The sequence below is a fragment of the Motacilla alba genome, chromosome 1A (genome assembly GCF_015832195.1).
Source record: "Motacilla alba alba isolate MOTALB_02 chromosome 1A, Motacilla_alba_V1.0_pri, whole genome shotgun sequence".
Taxonomy (NCBI): domain Eukaryota; kingdom Metazoa; phylum Chordata; class Aves; order Passeriformes; family Motacillidae; genus Motacilla; species Motacilla alba.
The window spans coordinates 67,970,810-67,993,832 of NC_052031.1; the positions used below are offsets into that span (position 1 = coordinate 67,970,810).

At 41.8% G+C, this 23,023-nt stretch overlaps 1 protein-coding gene across 30 annotated transcripts in view; it reads right to left on the reverse strand.

Moving 5' to 3' along the window:
- Nucleotides 1–23,023, reverse strand: part of MICAL3 (microtubule associated monooxygenase, calponin and LIM domain containing 3) — a 175,955-nt gene that overhangs the window by 124,487 nt on the left and 28,445 nt on the right. For 2 of the 30 annotated variants that reach the window (XM_038154689.1, XM_038154659.1), the window contains exon 1: nucleotides 20,067–21,312. The exons of 27 other annotated variants lie outside the window; for them this stretch is intronic. The gene's annotated coding sequence lies outside the window, so the exon portion shown is untranslated. Of the gene's footprint in view, nucleotides 1–16,332; nucleotides 17,829–20,066; nucleotides 21,313–23,023 lie in introns of those variants that run through there. One more of the 30 variants, XM_038154660.1, reaches the window with a different exon arrangement.

A 23,023-nucleotide genomic window follows, 5' to 3' on the forward strand; every position in this document is an offset into this window, starting at 1 on the left:
TTGGTAAAAGAAAATAAGCAATAATTTGTGAGTGCTTATTTAGAAAACAACCACCTCGACTCAAATCCTCTGGCAAACAGGGAAAGTGGCACTGAGTCTGTTCCAGGGAAAAAAACTTCAGTCTAGACTTAGAAAAGGCTTAGTCTAGACATGGATACCACAAGCACTGAAAATGTGAAAAGTTTTCTGGTGTCCTCAGTGCACAGGACAGGGAGTGTCTCCCTGTGTCTCCCTGCTACCAGCAGGCAGCCCAGGTAGGGGTCCAAGGCTAAATTCAGCTACCACAGTCCCATACCCTGTCATGGTGCAGACTTGCTTGAAAATTTAGGATTTTATGCTGAAACTTGGAAGAAAATATCCCAGCAAACAACTTTCAGGAAGAACTTGAGTGGAGTCTTTAGCATAAAGAGGTCAGCTAGTGATTGAACAAGTATTCACTCAGTTTCTTCTGCATTTCATACATACATCCTCATCCTTCCCTTTGCATAAAAAGGAAAGTCAGGGATTCTATTTTTAAAACAAGCTTGTTTTCATTTAAAGAGAGAAATATGCACATATGCAGTTTCAATATCAACTACTCCAGATTTTATGGGAAGTTTTTTCTTCAGTGACCTGGCTCCTCAAGTAGTAAATCAAAAGCATATTCCAAGGAGACACATTAGGGTTCTGCAAATTATTGCTACAATCCTTCAAATTAAAGTCTTCAAAGTACATTTCAAATACAAACCCCAGACTATAGCTTTAAGATTTTGGAAGGAACAGAAGTGGCTAATTTTAAAACATGCTACCTTACCATTGTAAAGTTTACATAAATTAATTATTTCAATGCATCCTTGAGCTTTCCAGTTCACTACTTAAAGAAAGAAAAAGGAGTGTAGATTTCTTTAGACTTAAAAGATCAAAAATTCATTTTAAAATTAAATTAACTTTTTAATTTTAAAATGAATTTAGAACACTAAAAATTATTCCATCTTGATATCCCTAGTAATAATTTACATATTGTTATTATATGAAATTTTGAGATAAGGCAAGCAAAACTGTTTTAATTCTTTTGAGGTTTGAATCTGCCACAAACAATGAGCAGGAAAAGCCACAGTTGGTGGTTTTCTTTTTTTCCCCCCTTTGTTTTTAGATCCTTCCATGAAGAGGAAACCCTTCTAGAAAGAAGAGCTATTCCCTGCAGTACCCCTCTCCATTCCAAATTGCCAAGAACAGGGCAGGGAATATTTTCTAGCACGGGGACAGAAAAATCTTCTTCCAAAAGTTTAAGGACGCTCTTGTCAGACTATTTCAGTCACCTATAATTGCACTGGAATGGCACTGGAGATTCCAAAGGGAAAGCTGTTATCCATCACCAGCAAGTCAGCTACACTCAACCCTGTAAATATATCTCAGAAGAAACAAGTGTTAGACTTTTCCTACATTGAACAGAACAAGGAATACAGTCTGTTTAGCTTTTATTTTTCTCTTGATATGTTTCCATTCTGAATTTCAAAATGTATTCCTGTCACTGAAGAGTACATTTCTTAAAACTGAGAACTTTCAATGCAATCTCAGGCAAAAATGACCAAGAGAAAATTCAGTACCTACGTCCAAAGAAGTGCTAACAGATATTTCCACCTTGGGAAAGGCCAAAGACAACAAGCTTGTTCATCAAAACCAGTTCCTCAATTTTACAACTTTCTCTTCCAGTCCTGTGGTTTAACTGGGTTTATTAAATCACATCAGCTGGTATTATTAAGTACTTGATGATAATGCAGAAAGGAACAGCACTTTTGTGGTTGGAAATGCAGCCACACAACCTTCCTGTTAATGCGTAACTGGAGGCTGTAACAGCAGATGCACCCAGATCTCCATACATATGGATCCATGCTTTGCTTAAATCTATTTATCTAGGACATCTATTTCGTGCTACCACTGAAAGGTATTCCTTTCCCTTCCCCCTGATTTTGGGAACGCTTGGAAAGTTGTATTTTTCAACTGAAGACCGTGCTGGAAGCTCCCCTGCCTAACCAAACACGAGCAGCCTCTTCAGTCAGGTCAGAGATTTGACCTGACTCCCACATGGCACAACGATCACAAGAGAAATGGAAGAGGAAAACAAACACAAGGTTTGTGATGAGATGAGATCCATTCCTTAGGCAATTGTGGGATCTTCAGCTGTTTCATGCAAATCATGAAGATATCCATATATTTATAAGTTAGGGCAGAGGCTGTAAGTAATATAAAAACCTCCCTTAGTTTTCAAAGTCAGCGAAAGTTGAAAAAAACAAATTTAAAAATCAGCAAGATCTTGGCAGAAGAAAAGATTTATGTCAGTATTTTTAAAAAAATGCAGTTTCGATCACCTCAGTATGACATGTCTGGGAAAACATGTTCTTTTTTTTTGTTTGACTTCTTCTTAAGTTGCATTACCACTAAGTTTAACTAGAAATTGCATGAGCAAAGCCAAGAAGCCAGCCTGCTTAACAGCCAAAGAAAGAATAAAAATTATTTGTCTGGACCTACCCATTACATCTTCTGCATGCTTTAAGGACACACCCCTTAAAAATGCAGACATATTTCATCTTGCTTACCCCTTTAAGACTCCAATTGCTCTTATAACATATTTAACGTCAGTTTTTAAATCTTGTAGATTTATCACTGCCTTTTTCTTGCACTCATAGTAGCTGTACACTAAGCAGAACTTTGCTCCAGGATCTTAATTGTACTTTTTAGGGCTACAGCTTTCAAAAAAATTCTGGAGAAACATCAATTAGAGCAGTCTAAAGGGCTGCCATCAGAAACTGTGACAAAGCAGTACAGAAAAGCTCTTACCCACATCAGGGCTGTTGTGGAACAGAGTCCAGCTCAATGTTTGCTCTATTATCAACTTGGCACACTCAAGGGAAGTTGTGGAAGTCTGTTGTTCAAGTAATTTAAAATTAGACTACTTAAAAAAATAACAGGAGGAATGAGCCTTAGCTGTCTAGATTATGTTTCCTATAATTTAGCAGGAAAATTATACAAATAGCCACAGATTTATTTTTGTGCAAGGGTAATAAGCTCGTGGGATGTAAATTACCATCAGTTTGGCGCTTAAGGACAGAACATTTGAAGTGCAATATTCCTCCCACTCTCCATGAGTGTCCTCAGAGCTCTTGGTGGGGTGTGCCTGACAAATATATTTGTCCTACTGAGGTCACAGCTCAGCACCTGAGACCTCCCAAGTGTCCCAAGACAGTCCCCCTCAAGCCCACTTCCACACAGCTACACAGCAAGGCAAGAGGCAATCCTGATCCTCTTTCTTCTGGAATTCAGACACAGGGAACGTACAAAATCTGTGCCAACTGATTGCCATGTTTCCTTGCACAGATTTCAGACGGAGAGGCAGAGATAAGCACAGGGGGGAAAAAAAGGCAAGTACACAAACAAGCCATAATTACAGCCTGTCTGTAGTGGCAAACAATACATTGGGTGTTTTGTAGCTTGGAAAAAATCAACCTTTAGGCTCTGACGCCTGCTCTGTTTTAGGTGTGATCATGCAATTATCTAAGAATTCAGAGCAACACTTCACAGGCTTTCATACCTGATTTACACTAGAGAGTTTCTCTCAATGAAAGAGGTTGTAAGCTACTAATATGGCTCTGAATCAAAAATATGGTCAAAAATCTAATTTCCATAAATTACTTCAATTCAGCTTGAAAACCTGTCTGACTTACCATCTTCAGGTAGCAAGCTGCACAAAGAACAGAGCTCCAGAAGATGCCTACTCCCCTGGACTATGCTTTGTTCAGGAGAATGTAAGCCAGCTGTGAAGTTGTGTTTCATGGGGTGAAGTTGCACCACAAAGCAGCTAAAGATATCACAATTATTATATGCTTGCAAGAAAGCAGTTAATTAGGCCTTGCCTAAGCAGGCAGAAAGCAACCACAGCTTAAACAACTACCATTTTTACAACGGTTTTTCATCTTTCTTTCCAGAGCCAAAATACAAAGTTCTCCAGAATCTCTGAAAGGTTATGACTCAACCAGACAACCCAGGCTAGACCTTACTTTTTGAAATCAGCAGGGATTTTCATGTGGCATCATTAAATCTGAGTTGTACAGGTAACAAGTGCTCCCAAAGGTCCGGAAGGGAGACCTTTGAGAGGAACAAGTTTAGTTGGAAACAATCCTACAGCCACAAAAGCACATAGTGTCCTCACTATAAAAGCTATTTACTCTTCAAAGCAGCGAGATGAAAGATTACTGAAAAACTGCTGGACAAGATAAAGCAACAATTAATCTCAATTAGCGCCATTCAGTTTGTGTTCAGTCTCAAGTCTTTAATCTCCACCTTTTTTAACTCCCACTTTTTTAAAGGAGAGCTACGACAGGATTCACAGAACCCTCATCATGGGGAGGTTTATTTAATTGCAACACAAAATCAGGCCATTTCCAAGTAATTCCCAAATCCTCAGCTGAGGCTGCTGTCACTTAGGTGGTGCAGCAAAGCAGCTGCTCCTGCATTTTTGCTGCCTTACTTCAGTGTTCCCCTAGAACAAGAGCGCATATCCTGCTGGCTGAACGGCCTCTCCACGCTGCACTCCGGGGAAATGGATGCATTTCAGTTATGCACACTTACATCACCACCTCCCATCCAGCAGGACGGACAGAGTTCAGCTCCCCCATTAAACTGTGCTCTCCTTGGCAGCCAGGGAAAGAGGCGCAGGTGGAAAGCAGGAATCCCATCTGTGGTTTGAAGGGCAAGGGTAAATCAGCTACAACAGCGGGCAACTGGAATAGCAGCGAGGCACAAGACTGAGCTGAAATTCTGAGAGCACACACTGACACTTCAGCAAAAGCTGAATGCTCTCACTTTTGTGTCCCCGTCACACACACACACAGGGTGGTGGACAGACAGAACCCTGGTGATGTGGCAGCTGGTTTCTCTTCTCTCCCTAAAGCAGATGATTTCATGTAGAATATACATGGGTTTTGGTCAAAGAAAATATCCTGTCAAACGTATTTTAAAAGCATTTCTGACCACAATGTGGCAAGATGGGGCTAAAAAGGGAGAAGACGAAAAAGCAGTTTTGTTTGAGAGCTATTTTAAGTTCACATCTCCAGGCAGAACAGCTTTTAGCATTGCTATGCTCGGTAAGAAGCTTCAGGGTCAGTTACTTTCATTTGTTGTTTCTTCCCTAAGGAATAACTAGGTTTGCATGAATAGCAGTGTGGAGCTTGGCTTAGACCATGCTTGTGGGGGAAGGTGGAAAAAGACATGAGAGGGCTGGAAAAGACACCAAGAAAATTGCAGTGCAAAAGCTGTTTACAAATGCTGCACCACACTGAGACAATTTCCTCAGCTGCTCAGGCAAACCATTACGTTAAATCCCAAGCAATGGCTACAGAGGTGGAAAAAAGCCTGGTAGCATCTCTTCCTTCACACCAAGGGTAGGTGGAAGGGCAAGGATGTTCCACATAAAGCTTCCAAGAGGACAATAGAGGAAATTTTTAGTTTTGCCCAGGAATTAAGCACTTAGCTGTGGACTCCAGTCAGACTCAATTTCACCACAGCAGAACAGCAGACCTCTGATGAACAATATACACAAGAGCTAGATAGGACTCTGAAAAAGCCACAACAACCAAAAAGTTGTGGTAATTTCCTACACAAAAAAAAGGAGACTGAGTCAAAAGGAACTCAAGAACTGCCTTTATCAGACCATGGAAGCACAGATTTGCTGGGGCCTGGGCTACACAGGTTTCTATTTTTATCTGGATAGTGAAAATGAAGATGATGTAATTAGAAGTTTCTCACCACTTTACTGACTAGTTTTTTTTTATTTGAAGTTCATGAAGGAATGGATAAACAATCCATTTATCAGCTGCACAAGCACAAGTGCTCAATGCCTGATACTCCCTGTATCCCAACTCCATTTCTCTGGATTATCATGGACACCTGTTTCTTTCTTTGACTCCAAGTTTATTTGCAAGTACCATTTATGGTCGTTTTTCAGAAACCCATGCCCTGAGAGCCTGACAGACTGCCAGCTCACTTGACTAAAAAAACCTCCTGTGGCAACAGCTTTCTTCCACTGCTGACCAGGGCTGTGTTTGAACAGATGACCTCAAACTGAAGCGCTTCACATGTCGACTCTCAGCTTTGCCAAGTCAGCCTGTAACCCCTGAACTGGGGAATTCTTAACGTGGAACTTCTTTAACTGTGGCATTTCTTATTCCCCCAGAAAAGCAGAAGAGCTAGTAAACATGCTTTTACAGTCATCTTTAAGAAAGGAGAGTCAGAAATTACTCTCCTTTCTTCGCCTTGACATGCCTTTCCTCCTCTTGAAAATTCAGAATTTTCTATTACCCCAGCACATTTTAGAATACATTCTTTAATCCCTTTGTTGATTGACAACTTCACTTAAGATTTTATCTTCACCTTCTTGGGATTACTTACATGGTCAAACTCTGCTCTTCAAATAGCTTGTAAAGTGAGGATTGAACAATAAGGGGTGGGAGAAATCAATTTAGCATTAGACAGAACAATTCTGGCTCCTAGGGTTGGGCAAGCCTTGGAAAAGACAAGACTTCTTGCCATCATACTGCAGATCATCTGCCAAATAGTAACAAAAACCCCCCAAAAAACCAACAAAAAACCCCCCAAACAAGTAAAAATACCACAAAAAAAATCCCAACCACTTTCAGATCCAGTTACCACCCTGAAATGCAAAGGAACAGGCAACTCCACAGAGCTGATGGCCTCCACCCTTGCTACAGCAACAGAGGCTGCCAACCAGCTATTTATCAAGAATCCACAGCCACATGGGCTGGAAAACACTCCTCTCTTCAGACTCTTGACAACTGTCCCAGCTCAGGTTAATACCAAAACCCCAGTTTGGTACATGCAGAACCTCTGACAGGCTTCACTACACTGAGAATGTGACTAAAAAGGTGCTGCTTCAACACCTCGTCAACTTAATACTTGTGTCAGGTCTAATATTAGACTACTCCAAGTCCATTAGGGGTAACTGCTTTCATTAGCCTTTAAACAGTTTTTCCATGGCAGCATCTCTGAATTCTCTCTCAGTCCTCAAGCACTGGGGCACACAGCTGCCTCACTGTTTCCTGAGGATGGCACAGGGGGAAACACTAAGGACAACTAATAAAATACAAAAGACAAAAGGTTCTGCCAGCATAACACTGAAGAGCACAGAAATGTCAGTGTGCACTGTGCTGCTCTCCTGGTCAGGTTTTTGCCACAATATCTGGTCACATGCTGAGCTCTGCAAAGGCACGTGGGAATGCCATTCCTTTCCTTGGGAGTACCAAGCTCAGCAGGTCCTGCATCCACAACAGGATTCCCAGAGGTTGCCACAAAAGCTTCCTCTCCTGCAGATGCACCTCAGAGGCACAGAGATGGTTAGCCTTGGGTGTTATTAAGAGAGGAAGCTACAATTACCTTCATTCTGTTCTATTAAAGGTCTTAGGATGAATCATGTTGCACCAGCACCCTTTTTAACCATTCTGGTTAAAAAGAGGCCTCTCCAAGCAGTGTTCACACATGGACCTGCTCCCTCCAAAGCTGCTGCGCTACAAACCTGGAGTTCCTCTTCTCCACAGCTGATGTGCTCCAAACCTTGACAGAACAAAACAAAATGAGGGAAACACACAAGCCTTTCAAGTCTAATTTCTGAAGCCATTTAGACACTGAGAACAAAACTGTCTGATCAGCAACAAGCAGACAGGAATGGCTCGGTCCTGAAAAGACTCTGAAGGGAGAAAGAGAACACAGCACAAAGATTTGTTTCACTGCTGCTGTTCAAGGACCTAAAGATAACTAACACCTGAGTATATCTCACTATGTGGTACCTCACATGCCCTCTTGACCAATTCTTGACCCAGAAAAAAAAATGCCCTGAAGGGACAGAGAGGAAACTACATGAATATTTATGCTCTTTAAGAACAATAATATTGGGTATCCAAATATGTAATACATAAACAGTTTACTAAGGGTCAGATTTTGAGCGTTGCATTGTCCAGCCAAAATTTTTTGTTTATAAACTATTACATGAATCAATCTTTTAAAAAATGTGAGTCACCTGCTGAAAACAAGCAAAGTATTAGTCCTTGAAATCTCACACAAGCAGTAATTATTTTTAGACTAAAGGATACTCAGTGAAGGTTATGAGGTGAGCAATGTCATTTGCAAATAAGCTCTCTGAAGCAGGAAACATCTGAATTTGGGCCTGTGGCTGTTCAAAACAAATTATCTAGGGTTTCTAGCCAAAGGCATATTTTACATACAAAAAAGTGCTGGTTTCCAGAAACAAAACAACTGACACCCTTGAGCACCTGTGTTAGACACCAAGCCTCCAGAACATAAGATAATGACAGAAGACAGACCACCCCTCCACCCAATTTGAAGTTCAGAATTACTCGAATGCTTTGAACAGAGAAAGGGAAAAGAGGCTGCATCCAAACTAAGAGGAAGAAAAAGGAGGGATGGCTTCTTTTCAACAACAAACAGGTACACCCACGGTTTCAATTCATGTAATGAGACCACATGAGCTCAAACACAGCCCTCAGCACAGACCAGTGGGGCAGGAGGAATAAAATTTACACTGGCCATTCCTATTCCTCTCCCATCCAACAGACCACCAGGTGACCAGTGCTCTGCTTCCCATCACTATTGGTGCAAGTTAGGAGCAGTCAGACTGTGTAAGGATGAGTGGCCTTGCTGTGCTCTGGACAATTTGAGATTCAAGGAATAAATATTGTTTTTTTCCAGCTTTCAAATTAGATTTCAGCAGAGGAAAAGAGACTGGCCTGCATACTCCACATTTTTGCACCAGCAAGGAAGAACAGGTCAGTACAAGAGCCTCTGGAAAATATCCTGTCAGAAGCTTCCCTGTACAGGTCATATTTCTGGGCTTGTTCTCTTACCCTTGACAAAAGCTATTCCACATAGCTATGTTCATTTCACCAAAACAACTTTTTGGGAGTGTGGGGAAACCTACGAATATCAGAAGTACTTTTTACGGGTAGGTGGATTTCCACCATCACCACCCTCCCATGTATATTTTATTTTCCAGATTATGAAACATGAGCCTTTGGGTACTTCATATTCAAAACCAGTTATTTTTTATATTTTAAGTTCCAGCCTTTTTTACTGCTGTTGCTGTTCCCCATATATACTCCTTCCCCTGATTTAGAGGACTAAACATCAAATGCAATAGCATTTCAGGACTCGAGATCTTGCCAGACCAGAGTTCTTCATGATTTATCACACACAGTCTCTCACATGAGTTTTTACACATTTTATAAATGGCTGTGTTACTTTTTAAAACAATTGTTATTCAAGAAAAAAAAATATTTGGTGGTGTGTCTTGAGAAAGGCATAATATCTGCAGCTGTTGTTCATTTGAGACAAACCCAACTTCTTCTAGAGCTGAGGTCAGTACATGGGCACCACGAAACTCCTGAAAGGAGGAGCTAAACTGAAAGGCAACAGCTCTACCATCTGACTTTAACACACAGCTTCAGTTTCTTCCCATCAATCATGAGTATTCACATTTATGGCTCAGCATTTTCTTCAGTATGGTATCTCCACATCAGACAAATTCTAGATTGAATACATTAGAACTGGATGCAAACTTTTAAGCCTTACATATACCCTCAAACAACCAGAAGAATAACTGATTTTAGCCTGTTACTCTGCATTCTAGAGCAGTCTGAAACCATGACCAAATTTCTGAACCACAAAGTTAACACACTTGGCTAGAAAATATTTTGATTTTTTAAATCAATTTATTCAACAAGAGAGTTGTCATGACTTACAAGTATTTATACCAGTTGTGGCTACCAAATTCTGCAAAATGGAAAAAAATGTTGAAGTAATACTGCTTGAAAAATCACAGAATTGGATCACCCATGGTTTGGGTTGGAAGGGACCCTAAAGATCTCCTAGTTCCAAGCCCCCATCATAGGCAGGGACACCTTCCACTAGACCAGGTTGCTCCAAATCCCACCCAACCTGGCCTCAAACACTTCCAGGGATGGGGCATCCACAGCTCCTGTGGACAGCCCCTGCCAGAGCCTCAGCACCCTCACAGTAAAGGTGTTTTCCTTATTACCTAATTACACAGGAAAGGGAAAGATCTACTGCCACTCCCCTACATCAGCCCGAGCCCAACTCCAGCTGGGAAGGAAAGAGCACCAGTGACCAGCAGACTTACCCACACTGTTCTCCTGGCCTATCTTTTCTGGTGGTTATAAATAGACTACTTTGAACAGCACAGTTTCCCTGACCAGCGCTTCCTGGGGGCTGGAACTAGATGATCTTTAAGCTTGCTTCCAACCCAAAACCATTCTGTGATTTTATGAATTCCCAAACATTTCCCTCAATTAAGAAGCACCACAAGCACTCAGTGAACTCGGAGAGCAAACCTGTTGCTCTCCTGCACAATAACTTCACTATGCCCTGAACTTCAAAGAGTCCTTATGGAAATGTTCCTGAATCCAGTAGGAAGGCTTTACAGTAAGCACTAAACAAACAAACTACTTGGGGCGCTTTTAAGACACTACTTCACTTGATAAAGTGATAGAAATATCACTGATAACAACCTACAAGGATGAAGGCCCAGCTTATCTTAACAACACAAGTGGCAGTATAATCTTCCCTATATTCCTACTGCTTTAAGACAAGAGGAGTTGAGGAAGGCAATAACTCCAAATGTCCCTGAACTCACCACAGAAAGATAATCTCCCTTCAGGGCTACAAACCAGCTACTCACAGTCTTCAGAGAACTCTTAGCTAAACCAGCCAGAGGAGCAGCGTGACCAGAAGTTGCCTGGGCAATGGATGGACAAGGGATTTGCAAATTTGCTTCATTTTGTACTGAATCACTGTGGTAGTTTTATAGCAGGGAGGTTATAGAATTCATAGCCAGCAGGCCAATTCTAGGGGACACTTCAACTTGCATCTTATAAATCTCCATCAAGACATTTGTATAACTGTGGATTATCAGGCTCTTAGACAAGGAAACACCTTCACTTAACAGTCAGTGAATAGACTCTACTGCCAATATTTGAGACCCAACTGCTTGTGTTATGCGCCTGGTAAATCCATGTGTAAATCTTGATCAACAGGGACCAACCTCAGAGGGAACCATCTCTAGGTTTACTGTGTAAGTGAACAGATGCCAAGGCTTAGTCTCTGCGCAAAGCTGGAAGAGTTTAGTCCTAACTCTCACACAAACAAAAGCGTTCTTCAACAGGAACTTTCAGCGTAGAGGTCTCTGTGTCCATCCCACATCATCATTCCTTTGATAAGTCAACAACTTATTCCAACTAATGGAGACTTATCAGTAAAATATTTTGTTTCACACAAAGCCACAGCAAGTGAAGGCTGATGAAGCAAAGTCCAAGCCTTTGACCAGTGAAAGAATATTACCTTAAGATACAGATGGGGACCACCAGCACCAGTGCTGGAAAAATTAAGGGAAACACAATATAAGCAGAAAAAGAGAAGTAGGAGTTAAAAGCGAGATCTTACAGCCCTCTCTCTATCCTCAACCCTGGAACCCCTGTGATCACGTTTATTTTCCAATAAACTGATTTGTCCAGTCACTGGTTTTCAAGGATTCAAGCTTCTTATCATATGGTAGAATTTAACTTCAAGCTTATTCTTAGGTCTACCAATTTATTCCCTAAAAATTATAATCATGAACAAAAAGAAAAAACAACCTAACACCGTACCCTTTATTTATCAAATTACCCTAACCACATTGGCAGAGCTACTAAATGACATAACAGATGGCTGCATGACACAAAGGCATCCAAATTTTAATAGCTGGTACCTTGGGTTTATGGCACTTTACTTTTTAGTACTTTTATAATAACCAAAGTTTTTTAGTCAGTTCTTCAAAAATGCACATCTCTAAGCATTTGTTTTGAGACAGGCCCTCTAAAGGTCTAGTAGATGAGCTCTTTTCAGAAGACTTTGTTCTGCACATCTAAGTCTCACTCAGCTTTACAACAGTTCGAATCCTGTTTTCCTCAAGCCCTCCAGGAAGCCCTACCAGAAACATGCCATGCCACAAAAAGCCAGCTGTTCCTGCTGAGACTGTTCCTAAATGCTAGAAAGGCTTCCTCGGAGACTGGGAGCATACCTAGGAGTACAGAGCATTACATCCTCACATTTTAGGATGACATCAATGTTCTTGATCAGTGTAAGGACAGCTTCCACTCATACAAGGTATCTACATGGAAAGAAACCTTCACAGTAAAACAGCAAAGCCATAAGCAAGGGCACTTGCCACAAAATCCAAACTAAAGAACGTCCTCAGCCAAGTTCTGTGTGCCCTTTCCATCTGCCTCAGCCCATGCCACCCACCTTCCTTCCTTATTCCTACAGATGCCAGTGCAGACCTCCAAACCAGCAGTACAAATTCACTTTACAGTTAAATGCCGCCCTCCTCAAGGGCAGGATACACACACACAAACACATTCTGTGTGCACACAGCTCTCCCCAGCCAGTCTGCAGCACTTCAACACAGGGACACAAAGATCTGGCTCTTGGAGAGCACTATCAGTGCTGTAACAAAGTCCAGGGCAAGCTGACAGCAGCTGGCGATAGAGCCAAGCCCTCTCCTGGAAACAGCGACTCCGTGGTTATCTGCCTCGCACAGCGCTTTGTGCTCCTCCAAACATGGAGCTCTCCTGACAGGAGAGGAAAAAGGCTGAGAGAGCAAGAGCCAAAGGGGCTGGTTTGGTTTATGGGCTGTGGCCCAGACAAGCAGATAGCCCTGGCACACGAGGTAACAGCACAAACATTGGAGCATTCCTCGGGAGCAGAACGGGAAAAGGTTTGTTACTTGTACAGTCAGAGAGATGCTGCATTTCTACACCTCACTGCAAACTACAAAAAGGAGTTGTGCCCTTCCCATTTAGAGGGAATATAGTACCCAGAAGTTTTCTTTAGGATTTCCTAATTCCATCCTACCACATTCAAAGCAATGTTTTACTGCATGCTTCAGAGAGGTCTTCCATTTGTAGCAAACAAGTTTTATTTGGACAGGATTTATGTGCACATTATTGCAGAAAGCAATATCTAAAACCAGTTTTTAAAGGAGAGACTAGAATAGGGCACCTGCGTCAGGACCGGGCTAGTGTCAACAGGCCTGCCCTCAGCCAAAGAGTGCAGCAACGCCACCAAGCCAAATGTTACTATTTGGCCCCTCTGCTTCTGTTTCATAGGAGAAAAACAGCACTGCAATAAATTTAGTTTGTGAAATGAAAAGCTCTCCTCAGCTGTCAAGTCTGAGCTCCATAGGCAGAAGCATTCCTACAAACCAGACTGCAGGCATGCCCTAATACCTATTACACTTGTTCAAATACAGTGTGTTCTCTTGTTCTAGTAAAGTTTATAAATGTCTTTTCAGCACAAGAGAAAACCAGCCATGCAAACAGAAAATCTGAACATGACACACTGTCAAGCTGACAAAGATAACACTGAAAATTCCCCTCGCTCTGTCAGCACAGCACACACTTGAGTAGAAACCTGTAAGCAGTAAAGCATTTTCAAGGAAACAACAGTCAAGATAAGGGCATCTCCTCCATCTGCCAAAATGAATCTCCACTGCTTAGCCATAACACAACTGATGAGCATAAACCTGGAAAAGAGCAAATAAATTAGAGTTCAAACCGTAACTGTTGCTGCAGATACACAAACAGATGAAAAACAACTAAAAAATTCTATTAATGCAACTGCAAGCATTGGATAGTGCTGCTCTAGACTCTGTGCAACAATAGGAGGAAATGGAAATCTTGCCTCTTTCAGTCAAAATATACAAAACACAAATACACCGTGAAACACTAACCATCTTCCAAGTAACTGCTCTTCCAAAGAAAAGCAAAGAAAGTTTTCACCTCTGATAAAACCTCCAAAGTCAGAGCTGTTTCAGTAAGATCTAAGCAGAACCCTTTCCTCCCACAGTTCAGATCCAAACCTCTGCTTCCCACCATCAGAAAACTGGCACCTACTGGAAAAGCACAAAGTAAATGATTCACTTTCCCTCTGATAACCACACAGCAGATTGCTGCTACAACACACCAGAAGAGAATTGGGAAAACTTGGTTTTACTGGTCCTTAACCAGAGATCTGGAACACATATGAGGGCTGAAGGCACTGCTCAATCCCAGAATAAATATCTCCTAGAACTCCAGTCAGGATTTATGGTTCCAGCTTAGATGTGTGAGCTCTGCTCTAACCACCAAGGAGGGGATTTCTGGCTTTAGGAGAGAAGTTAAACAGCACAGGTTAATATCAGCCAGGGCACAGAATCTCTTTATTATTATTTTCACTACTGCTGTTTACCAACAAAAGCCCAGGTTGTGTCTCCATGTCCAGCAAATAAACCATTCAAAAAAATCCTGCCTGGATTCTGTGAATGTACCTCAGATGAAGCTGTGAAAGAACTAGGCAGACCAGGGAAAGGAGCAAGTCATTTGCTCATTTAAGTGTTTTAAAACAAGTCAGAACTGAGCCAAAAAAAGCAACCATACACACTTTCTTCAGCTGGTAAACCACACACTCTCACATTATTCTCTTACGTAAAAGAAAATAGTCCAGGGGTTGTTTCAATTTCTTTTCAAGCTGCATCACCAGTGACAATACTGATCTAGGAACCATTCACCGATTATCCTTCTACAAAATAAAAAGTGAGGCCTTCTACATATATGCAGAACATCCCACTCATCTGGAAGTGTTAAATACAGTTGTAAAATGTGGACTCCTTCAAAAGCCCAGTAAAAATATAAGTCAGGTTTACTACAGTGAATAATCCAGCATAAGAAGACAGAAGCCACATGAGGCTGCTGGGCTCACTTCCCTTCTCAGGGCACTAGTACTAGCTTTTCTTTTCACTGTTATTTCATCCTTATTAGCATGCCAAGCAGGAGCAGGAAGAATTCCACAAGTTCCCATACATTAGCCCCGGCAAACTGAGCTGCCTCTTTTCCATCAGTTAACTTGAAACACACAAAGAAAGGTCTCTGAGACGCTACCTGACAACTTGTGAAGTTAGTTTCCATAAATTAATCTACAAGCAAATAACTCGCTGTGACCAGGAATTTAAACAAACAAACAAAGGCACACAGGAACAAGCAGGGAAGAGATGATCTGCAGTCAGACTGGCCGATATTAAAAAAGCACACCCGAGGGCACAGTGATTTCCAGGGAGGAAATCCACCCACATCAGAACTAGATGGAGCACATACTCTCATGCCAGAAGCAGAATGTAACATATTCCAATATGAACAACTGCTTCACTCACTGCATATTGATCCTGGACTATTTATTCACTAGTTTTCACTGTGTGAAACAGCTTGGGCATTGATTTTCCCTGCCTCCATTTTTTTTTTCACCTGTTGTGGCAGGACACCTTGAGAAAGACCACAGGTATGACTGGTGCCAGAACCAGAATTATAACAAAAATGCTACACTGTGTATTCCAGTGCAGCTCCCAGGACTGGCCAAGTCCTATAAAGTTCAGGCACTGATTAGTCATGTAGTCTACGTATTTTTTTAAAAGGCAGTAGTCGGGATGTTTGCAGTGAAGAGCCCAAATTTAGTCCATACTCAAGATCTGTGTTCATTACATTGACAAAGCCACTAAACAGCCATAAATCCTGTTTATTTCAGGGTTTTCTGAAAAAGAACACTTAATGTTACAAAATTACAAAATAGGCTGGTTAATTAACTCGGCACTGCCCCGAGGAACAGAAGGCTTGAACAATAGAAACTTCCAGACAAAAATGATAAAATACACACTGAAACAGCAGTTTAAAAAAAGATCCTGTGGATGCTAAAAGCAAAACAGGCTGCCTCCGCTAGGTCAGTCCTCTGAAAAGGTCAAACACCTTTTAAAAACAAGAGTACAACAAAAGAGACGACAACAGAGCAGAACACGGTATTCTTATTTCTCAAGTTATCTAGACTGCAGTAAAATAATAGAATGTGTGTTCTCTCCTATGAATCAGGACTCTTTCAACATTTAATTCAGAGTGATAATTCCACAAATAAACATTTCAGAATCGAATACTGAGGCTCTTGCTATAAAACTGTTTCGTTAAAGGAACAGAAGTAGTTCATGGGGGGCCATCAGGTGTGGCAGACATTGCAGAAACACTGCAGGAGTCACAGAAAGGCTTCTGGAACACTGTTGGTAGGTAAATAAAACACACTATCCACTTCAGAAACAAACATTCTGGTGACTAACCTCCAAATTTAAGCAGGTCAGATTTTGTAACATATCCATGAATCACCAATCTCTTAAAAACAAGCGAGCACAGAAGGAAGAGGTACCTTTGTCACAGAAGGGGCTCAATGCACACATCCCTAGAAATAACTCCCAGCAGGCAGTCCAGTGAAACTGCCAGCTTCACCACCAGCCACCCAAATGTTAAATGTCACAGTATAAAAAGGGTTTCTGGCTCACTCACACAGCATTCACTTTCCCCCAAGCAGCGCTACCAGGTTTGCCTACTTGGGGAAGCCAACAGTGGTCACACAACAGTAGTTCCCATTCAAAAAGTCACCAGAGACAGGAAGTACAATTAATATTTTCAGCGAGGGATAGTTATGCTTAAAAAAAAAAAACAAAAACCCCTAACGTTCATGACTCTTTTGGGAAGGGACAAGAGGGTAGCAATTTTTTTTTTTGTCTTTTAATACTGTTCTGCAAGTAGGCATTTGGACACACGGTATGTGCCAAGTGGCTCAGCTACAAGCTATCACAATTTTCCCAGGCCTGCATCTATTCACACCCACACTGGTATCTTGCAAGTCCATACCCACATGCATCTGTAAAAACAGATGTAGGACTTCATTAGTACCTGTATAAATATTCATTAGTTGCTATTCATGCCCACAGACACATCTATCACATCTGCAAGATAGCAAAAGGTTCCCTCTTCCTGGGATCAGTGTATTAAGAGCCCTGGATTCCTATCCTAGCTGCGTCTACACTCATGAAGGTCAACTGCAGAACAATCCTGCTGCATTTCATTTATCTCCCTTCAGAAACTGAGGGGACAAAGCCCATTACCCATTTGGGAAAGGGCAGGGACACTTAGAGATGAAAGAATTTCAGTGCAATGTTAGATCAATAGTATTTTCACCACTTGAAAAGGTAATGCTGCTTTCCTAGATAAGGACAGACTACAGACAGAAACCCCGTCACACTGCAAATGCCTGATCTCACCTAGGGAGCAAAGTACAGGAGACAGGCAGACAAGCAGCCATCGATGTCATCAATGTCACACTCCTGAGCAGTACAGAGTGAGGACAGTGTGGAGTCCACCCCATTCGTGTGCAGGTGGAAACTGGGTCCTTTCTTCCCAGTTTTGCTTCCTTTCAATTTCTTTAGGCTTTGTAAAGCTGAATAACATTCAGACCCATCAGGGTTAGACCCTCTAATTTTTCTCTAGAATTTGTTTAAAGACTGCACTGGCTCCACCTGTTTTACACTTCTTCTTCACAAGGCAGGCAGGGCATCTTATTTCAAGTTTCTCTGCATTGACACAAGAAACTCCATTCCCGAGGGTGGCTGCTCATCCTGGAGCAGTGAGACAGGTCACTTCCCATCATTCTCTGAATACAGCCAGGATTTAAGTCAATTCCATTCCAACGCTTCACTAAAGTCCTGGCATAGTCTGCCCCTCCTTTTTACACGAAATCAGCATCCCAAGACTTCACTACAGTAAAAGGTGCTCTCCTGAATCAGTGCCAAGCCCTTGGAAGGAAGCATGAAAGAGGCACTACATGGGAAGACATATCAAGCTAACACAAACGGGTACTTAAACAGCCACCTGAAACTAACTCTACAAGAAAAAAAAACCCAAAAAAACCCCAAACCCCCCCAAAAAAAACCTCCCCAAAGGCCCCCCCAAAACAACACCCCCCCCAAAACAATAAAAAAACACCCACAAAAAACCCAAAACAAAAACTCAAACAAACAAAACCCCACAGCTTTTTAAGTGCCAACTGCTTTTCACCAAGCTGCTCCTAATCACTAATCAACAGGAAAATGCAGTCATGTGTTCAGTTATTAAAAGCTTTGATTTTTTTTTACATATTCAGTAGTAATTAAGAATGAGCAAATGGAATATATTTTGATAGTAAAAATATTATGAGGTCACATAGAGGAAGAGGCAAATTTCGTTACAGAAACAGCTGGTACAGGCAGAAGTGACAATGTTCACAAGTGTCCAAGCACTCCTGAAGCAGTTGGCAGAGCTAAGAGGAAAAGTAGACAGCAGCTAACAGAAAACTACAGTAAGTACTGCTCCTTTAGGCTCTCAGCTGGGGCCCTGGACACATAGAACAGTCAGAATACCAGCCTAGGAACCAAAACCCTACATGGGAAAGGAATAATGGTTCAATAGAAATGGGGATTTTATGGCACCTCATCCAACCACTGGTTGTATTTCTCTCCTTTATTAATTTGCATTTCTCGCCTCTTTCTTTCATAAAAGCTTGTAATACTTCTCTTGGAACATTCCTCCCTCTTCTCCACAGGCACTATGTCCTCCCAAATCCAACATCATTAAGCAACAACTTTTCCCTGTCATTCACCACAAAATCCTCCTCCCTGACTAGCAATGCCACCGTGGCAGTTATGGATCCCGCAGTAAACCCGCCCTGTTTCACATCTTTTATTCCAACAAGGCTATTTTTAAACCCAGATCAGATTTCTGATAAGACTCTGTGCACTCTCAGACAGCTGTGCTGTGTGACAAGAGCAGGCAAAGAGGACACAGAACCCCAGGATTTAAAAACCAAGCAACTGGAGGGCAGGGGCACTGCCCAAGACACTCCTAAAAATCCTCTAATTGTTTTTTCTTTTGTATTTAGTTTTAGTGATTTCTGCTGTTGTTTCAGACCTGAGGGCCTTAAAGCCTGTCTGTTTACTGAAAAGGAATGTACTTCACTGCACAATGTAGTCATAGGAAAGCTGTATCTAAAGCCTGTTTAGAAAACAATGAACAATTGTCTTGTTTTAGTGTCTTCAGATCTGTAACTCCACTACTATCAATATTTAAACCAAGGGTAAAAAACAACTTCTCATAACAAGCACTACATACTCACTTTATCCCACTGGCTCTGCAGCAATAAAGCTTCGCTGAGAAAAGTCCTAGTTCTAATAATGCTGCCATATCAGGAAAGGCAGGAAAATCGTTTTATAAAGGAAAAGCAGAAATCAAACAAGAAAGGAATTTTGTTTGTTTGTTTCTAGAGCTGCCTTTTTATTTAAGAAAACACAATGGAAAGCATAAAAACCTCAGAAGAATGAAGCAGACAACAGTGCCCTAAGGGAAAGAGAAAGAACACAGATGCTGTGTTCCAACAGCAGGCAAGAATTATTGGGCTGTAGATCGCTGAGTGCTGCAGAACCAATGCCCCCCAAATGAAAAGTATAAATTTATTATTATACCTGGACTGCCTTCTAAACAGCTGCCCTGCTACAGTACACCTGCTAAGCACCTATTCCAATCTGTCTGTGGGTTTCCTAAGTTCATTTGACACCCTTAATTTAATACCTCTCTCTTTAAAGGGAGCCAGCACATCTTGCAGAAGCCTGGGGATAGCAGCATTTACAAGACCATGCAAAAAGGTGACAAGCAGCAGCTATTACACTTCCATTGAAAAATCAAAACACATCTCTGAACAAATACAGGACATTTCAACTGCTTATCCCCTAACAAAAGGGCCTCCCAGAAAATATTTTCCTAAATACCAGTCACACATGGTACTGCTTCTTTCACTAGAGCACACATTCAAGGTCACTCAACCCCCCAAATCCTACTTCTTCATTTAGCTGTTTTCTGTGGATCCTCAGATGCAGAACCCTTAAAAGCTTTTTCTCACTTCAGCTCATCCCGTCCAAGCCCTAGGAAAGCCTGCTACGTTCAGCAGACTCCAGCATTAAACAATGCTCCGTCCTACATTTCCCCAAGTTCTCTCTACCAGCAGGGCTATTTCACGCATTTCCCCAGCAGCCTCGTAAAGCGCATGCCATGCACCAGATGTTCACTCACCCAGAAGCTCACAGCCTGCCACCAAGGGGAAAAAAAGGTGGGCAACAGCTCTTAATTCTTCCTGTCTGGCTGAAGAGTGATCTCCCTCCTGCGTGCTGCATTCCGTAGAGCCACTGCAGTGCTCGGAGCAGGCAGGCTTGCAGGAGCAGCTGGAAAACAGCCGTGCTCTCCTACGCTGAGCAGAGGTGGCCATCCCACAGCCAGGGTGGGTTTTGCTCAGCAAACCTGTCTTCTACGACCCCCTGACCACAGGGTGGGTCACACTGACAAGTGGCCATTGGAAGGTGGTCACCAGGGCAAGAGAGGATAATAAAGGCAGAAAATTTGCCTATCTGTGTGTAGGAAGGGAAAAGAATAAATGGAGCAAATAACGAGTGAAAGAATGGAGTCAGTATGCAAAGAAAATTATTTACTGAACAGACTATCCGTGCTGCTGACCTCAGTCCATTCCTCTCCAAGTTTTAACTCCTCAGAGTCAGGGCTCTGCCTGGGAGAGGAGGTCACAGCTCATCTCCCCCACGGCCCTGCCATTAACCATGGTAGGATGTAACCACCAGATCCTGCAGCGAGACTCTAGGAATGCTCTGCTGCTCCGTTTCACAGCTCTAGGAAGCTCTCACAAATCAAAACAAACACACCAAAAACCTGGTTGGTCCATCATGTTCCCCTCCTATAGCTGGCAAGAAAAGCCCCTCTAACCCCAGAGCTGAAGAGGCTGGCCAGAGTTCATATCACCACCATTTCTAAGACCTTCACAGAAAGAAGAAATTTTCTGCAGCATTTGAGCATTATCAGGTTTTGGAAAGTTGATGCCTGCCAAACATTCTTTTCCACAACAAGAAGTGCTGTATGCAAGTTAATCTCACACCCATGACCTTGTTCTTGCCACCTAAAGATTTTGCTGTCATAACAAACCCCATAGACACTGCACACATTTAACTGTGGCATAAACCTCAATATGCCACAGCAGTTTGTATTTCACACAGCAGCAGCATCCCAGCAAATGGGAATACTAAATCTTTTGCATTTGTTCTTGGGGATACAGAACAAAACAGTTTTTTATAACTGAAAAGAAAAAAGCTTTAAGTCATGACTGCATTTGAGAACAGGCTTACAGAATCTACTTGGCTCTCAGATTCCCTGATACTTATTAAGGATATTCTCTCCATATTGGAGCCTACGTGGTGAAGCAAGCAGGAAACCCCATCGATACCCTGCAATATATAATGTAATAACCCAGCATTTAATTCACAGCACTGGAAACACCTTCTACCCCACACCATTGTAAAGAATCTTTTCTAAATACATAACAAAGCCCCTGACTTTGTAGACAGGTTGAAAGCTGCTCCCATTCTTCTGTCATCTGTCAAATGACTCCATTCAATCAAGTCAAGGATTAACACTGAGCATTTGCAAGTGCCATCGTGGCTTATGAAGCACCATTCTAGTAAATAATCCAACCTAGCTTGAGCTAAGGCAGCTGTTAGAAGAACCAAGCTCAGCTACCCACTCTTGTGAATCATTTCCTGAATTGCCATAATTAGCACAGCATTGTAAGGCAATTCATGCTCAAATCCAACAGAAGTCAACGCTCATCTTAATGTACTATGCTAATCTCAGAGCACTTGGTTCCCAGTCCGTTCCCTTCAAGATGCACCTCAGCTGTGCCAGCAGGAGAAGGAAGGACTGAGACCAGTGTGCAGCAGGCAGCCTGCTGGGTCACATCTGACCTGAGCATCTGGAACCTGCTTGGCCTCATCCTTTCCTCTCTTTTTGTGACTCCCTCTTTCAACTTTGGTGTGTGTGTCAGGTTTCTGAAATCCTCTGCTTTCTCCACAGCCTAGATCCAAAGCACTCTGCTCAAGAGTGGAATGCACAGGCAGACCCTGACTGTGAGAAAGCACCGTGCCCAGAAAGCACCATCGCTGCTCGCATGAATGCCAAGAAGGATTCACCAACGTTTTCCACTGCCATTGAAAAAGTCTCGACTGTCTGGGATGTTTTCCTGTGTGCTGGTTGATCCCTGCAGCTTTATGAAATCTGTTAGCTTCTCTCACCCTTGGAGAGGCAGACTTTTGATATTATAAACCTTGAGCTCATTGAGAGTTTGATGAAGCATAAAATAAGCATAGTTTAACAGTCAAATGAACAACAAAGGGCCTTTTGTGATAGCTGGAGAGCACAGGACTGGAGCAGCAAAGGAATTAGGACTAAGAAAAAGACAATCCCTTATGTGGAGGTGACATCCTGAAACTTTTGAATAATAATTTGATTTATCAGTGACATTATATATTTCAAATTAATACATTAATTCTTTTCCTGACACAACCCATCTGAGGACTTTAGATCTAGACAGAAAATTATATAAAATAAAGGAGTACAACGTGATAAGGAAATCTGACCTCTGGAAAAACATTTTCTTTGAATTTTTTTGGCAGAGCGTAACCAGTAAAGTCCCCAGGTTTTTGGCACAAGGAAGGAAGACTTACAAAATGCTTCTCTTTAAAAAAATAAATTAATTTTTCCTTGTGTAATAGTACCTTACTGCTCCACAGGAGCTACAGTTCCAAGGTGACTATCTCAAGATGAAGCTCACCTTAAGATGGCAGAATTCACCACAGGTGAAAACAAGTCATCTTTTTATAGCAGAGAATAAAGGACATCGCACAGCAGCCCCTGAAGTAAAACATTTGGTTTTGGCAACATTTCATTTTGGGAACACACAATTTAAACTAGAGGAGTTATGATGAAGAAAAATACAAAGTAAACAAGTCATCTTTAACACAGTTTCAAACAGCCTTAGAGAACGGAAGATACAAATGTATTTTTTTTCAATCCAGACTTTCAGAGGCTCACTAAACATTTTAATTCCTTCTACCCTAACACTGCAGCATTTTAGAAGACTGTTGCTTCGGTAACTTTTTAGAAATAAACTCTCCAGAGAGCACACGGCACTA